The sequence below is a fragment of the Archocentrus centrarchus genome, unplaced genomic scaffold (genome assembly GCF_007364275.1).
Source record: "Archocentrus centrarchus isolate MPI-CPG fArcCen1 unplaced genomic scaffold, fArcCen1 scaffold_137_ctg1, whole genome shotgun sequence".
In the NCBI taxonomy this organism is placed as follows: domain Eukaryota; kingdom Metazoa; phylum Chordata; class Actinopteri; order Cichliformes; family Cichlidae; genus Archocentrus; species Archocentrus centrarchus.
The window spans coordinates 51,528-55,740 of record NW_022060182.1 but is presented as its reverse complement, the minus strand read 5'-3'; the positions used below and the strand labels follow the sequence as shown (position 1 = coordinate 55,740).

General features: G+C 36.0%; 1 long non-coding RNA gene across 1 annotated transcript; it reads left to right on the top strand.

Annotated features, from left to right (window-relative positions):
* The first annotated feature begins 233 nt into the window (after nt 1-233).
* On the top strand, nt 234-3,379 carry LOC115775449 (uncharacterized). Its single transcript, XR_004019321.1, has 5 exons — nt 234-375; nt 626-715; nt 879-941; nt 1,798-1,874; nt 3,269-3,379. It is a non-coding gene; the product is annotated as an uncharacterized LOC115775449 (long non-coding RNA).
* Nucleotides 3,380-4,213: the final 834 nt, after the last annotated feature.

Below are 4,213 nucleotides of genomic sequence, written 5' to 3'. Positions count from 1 at the left end.
CAACCCCTCCACCACGATAAGGTGGCGATTCACGGAGGAGATTGTAAATCTAAACAAGTTTTAATGTTTTTATCTCATGTTAGGCACATTTAGTTGTCATGTAATGAAATGTGCTACAGTAATAAAATTGCTGTTATATTCCAGCTAGAAATACTTTGAAAACAATAATGAAATTTGTTGCAATGAATCTGCCACTCCATACAGTATAAATTTCAAATAAGTCTCTATGTGTAACAGGTTCTGCGAGTTGTTTGGGCCCACCACTTCTATGCTGTGCTAACCAGAATAACAGCTGTTTCAGGGGGTGTTACTGTGATGAGATCTGTGTGAAATTGAATGACTGCTGTACTGACTACATTTCAGCCTGTAACCAATGTAAGTGAAGATAAAGCAGACACACCACAAAGAGCAGCAGCATTACATAACTATCATAAAAGTTTCTTTGTCTATGCTCTCTTTAACAACAGCAACCAATACAACATTTGCACCACTTGATATAAAATGTTGCTTTTGTCTACAAATCTAGTTTTTCCACTGCACTACTGAGTAGACAGCACAAGAAGCAGCTGCATTACATCTACCATGAGTAGCTAACCAGTTTCTTTGCCAATGCTCTTTTTAACAGCAGCAACCAATAACACATCTGCAATGAGCACGACCCCAGCAACCACTGTCCCATCAACACATTCATCCGTCTCTACTGAGCGAGCTACAGGTTTGTTGCGAGAGCTGTTTTAAAATTTCATTAATGAATGCTGTTCACTTAACAAGCAGAAGTGCTTTACACAGAGTTGCACACAAGCTCAGAAATGTTAACATCATATATACACAAAGAAATATTAGCACACCTTTACCATTGGAAACCTCTTCTCCTGCAGGAGCTAGCTCAGGAAGCAACAGTACTCCAACTCCAACAAATCTCCCCACTTCAGCATCCACAGGTTAGTTATTACTTTTGTACCAAATCTTCTTAAAGACTCACTTTTATGTTTTAAATTCCCTTGCAAACACTGATGAATTACTGCATTTCCACTAATTATAAATCATTGAGATATTTTTGTAAATGAGATTGTGAGTTAACAATGATCCAAAATGTTTCAGCAGTAGGATAATGTTTTTTCTTGGCTCTTACTGCCAACACTTGTGTGGTCTTGGTTGAGTACAGTGTTTCTTAAAGCTTTTCTACATGACAAGGTTTTTGGACATTGCCTGCTTTTTCACTCACTGCTTTTTCACTTTTGAAGAAAATTATAAGAAAGCTTGCCTACAGTAGCTAATGCTGTGTTGAGGAATTAAGGTGGTCGTAGTGACTTTTAAGCACTAGATTTTGACTACAGATTTTCCTACTGCACTACCAAGCAGAGAAGCAGCATTACGTCTGCAGTGATAATCACAACAGTAACTAATACAACATTTGGGCTACTTGATATGAGCACGACCTCAGAATCCACTTTTCCAACAACACATATCAAATGTTTAACCTCCTGGCTTTTTAGTTTGCAAGTTAAAATTCATTCTATATTTGCATTTCTTTAATTTTTTTTCAAGATAATTTTTGGCCTTCATTAGATTGTGAAGAGAAAGGAAAATTGTGAGAGAGAGATATAGGGGAAGACACGCAGGAAGGAGCCACTGGTCAGACACAAAACTGGTCACCTGCACCACAGACATGGGGCGTACATGGTTGCCTGCTCATCCATTTTCGCTAATCACTGGCTGTTTAAACTACTGTTTTTTTTTAGTTAACATAATAAATTACATCTAAATTTGCATTTCTTGATTTTTTTGCCCAAATAGTGTTGGTTCACCTAAGAGTTTCTGTTCTATCCTACCATGAGGACAAGCAACAAGCGATTTCAGAGGTTTCATTGTTTGTAAGTACAAACAGCTTTAAGATGTACACTAAATGTTACAGTGAAACAAAAAAAAAATGCATTATTCACAGTATTGTCAGTAAGGGTGTGCAATATAGACAAAAAATAATATCTTGATATTTTCTGTAATTTTGTCAATAACGATAATAAACGATATTTTGCATCATTTAAAAATGTGTTCGTAAAAGAAGTGCAAGCTAGTACAATAAAAGACTTAAATCAGTTTTTTTGACACGTTAACTTCGGGGAGTTTTTCAAAAGCAATCACTCAATACGGAAGACTTGACAGAATGAAAAAACAAAAAAGAGGCTGTCCAGGGGGATTCCCCCCTACATTATACCAAAAACAAATCACAGAAAATATACACCTTCATCTGATCAGAAACCCACTTTTTGGTATACCACGTATTATTAAGCGTATTATCCGAGGCTCCAAACTGCTTATGACCAGAGATTTAATTTACGCTACATGAGAGTGCATTAACCTCCAAAACACAGTGGTTGCCAAGGGGATTGAGGTTTGATTGAGGTTATTTATTTCCAGAAGTTTTGTATTGGTGGACAGAGTCAGAATGCGGGGAGGTGGTCATCAGTTCTGTTAAGTGTACGGTACATCCCAGTTCCTTATTATTGAAAAAATATTCCACATTGTCAAGTGCTTCTAATTTTTGCCTCATACACGCAGGCAACAGTAAAGTAAAAAAGCATATATAAATATATATATATATATAAATATATATATATATATATATATATATATATATATATATATATATATATGTTTTTTTTTATAGTACCGGCAAGAATTTAAAACTACTTTCACCCCTGTATATATGTCTATGATATTAACATCCAGCCGTCCATTATCTTCCTCTTTATTCCGCTAGTCAGGGTCATGGGGTGGGTGTTTTCCCAGACACCTTAGCTGATTTAGGTTTGTCTTGGACAGTGGGTTCCTGAAACTTTTCATAGTCCTCATACTCGTACAAAGTCTACAAACTGCCGTCTTTTGATCAGTGTCAGTCTTTTCAAATCCAAACCACCTCCTCGCCTAGGAATTAAATCTAAGGCAGTAGACTACGAGGCTGGCGATGTCTGAATTTCTTCCCCTGGCACAGTGTGTTCACGCTTTTCCAGCTTTAGGTGTGTTGTTCAGGCAGCTATGCTAGCACACAGTATGGGCACTCTCAATGCGCACGCGCAACAGCCTGTACTAAAGCATGAAGTAGTGAGCGCGTGGAGCCGAGGTGTTTTGATTGTTGTTTTTTTCCCAGTCATTAGCATACTCGATAACGTCAGCTCGCACATCGTTAACGCGGCAATTACAATGTTACCGTAGACTATATATATCACACACCCCTAATTATCAGTAATCAATGTCATCTCTCTCATAGCTTCGGACACGTTTCCAGCAGATTTGTCATGGCTGCACAGTGATGATCAATCCCACATGATAAAGAGCATTTTCTTTGGGCAATGAATGCATGAATATGACTAAGCCAGCATCATGATGACAGAATCATCATTCACAATAACACAATCATTTGTTAAATCTAAAAAAATCAAACAAAAAAACTGTTAAAGGTAATTTCAGAATTAATAAAGTGACACTTTTTTTGCAGTTAGCAGTATGTTAACCTTCTGGACTTCCTTTTTTCTAAGCATCATCAATAAAACACACATACTCCAACTGCTTTTTTTGACCCACTTGTTTTTGTTTTAGTCATAATAAAAGTCATGGGGTTCACTGTTTACTAAATGCTGTCAAGATCTAACACTAAAGTACTGACAGATTAGAAAGTTTCTTTTTCACATTAAAATTATTGAAGGGTTTATTACACAGATCTGAATGTTTGCAAGGTATTCGGATAGATCACACTTGTATGTAATAAAGCTTACTTCCCATTTTACGGAAAGAATAAAAAAAAAAAATTCTTTGCCACACAAATCCAATTTGCTGTGGTCACAGAAAGAGCAACACAACCACATTACTGTCTGCTCTTTTTTTTTTTTTTATGTTACATTAACTTCTAAAAATGTTACAACCTCAAGTTATGGAAGCTGGTGAGCACTGCATGAAAAATGGATGGTAATGTGGTAATGTAAAATTTAAAATCTCATTCTACAATGCTGTTAGAATTTTCCACATGATGTAAGGTATAATTACATTTAACCAATATTTAATATGCAATTCCTTTGAACTTTGTGTAATTTCTTCACTTTTAATTATTAGTCTACTAATAAGGGAAATAATGGTAATCAGGTTAAGTCAGTAATGATTTCACTGCTTCTATTTCTGATTAATGTAATCTTTCTTAATGGTGAACATCACATTCATT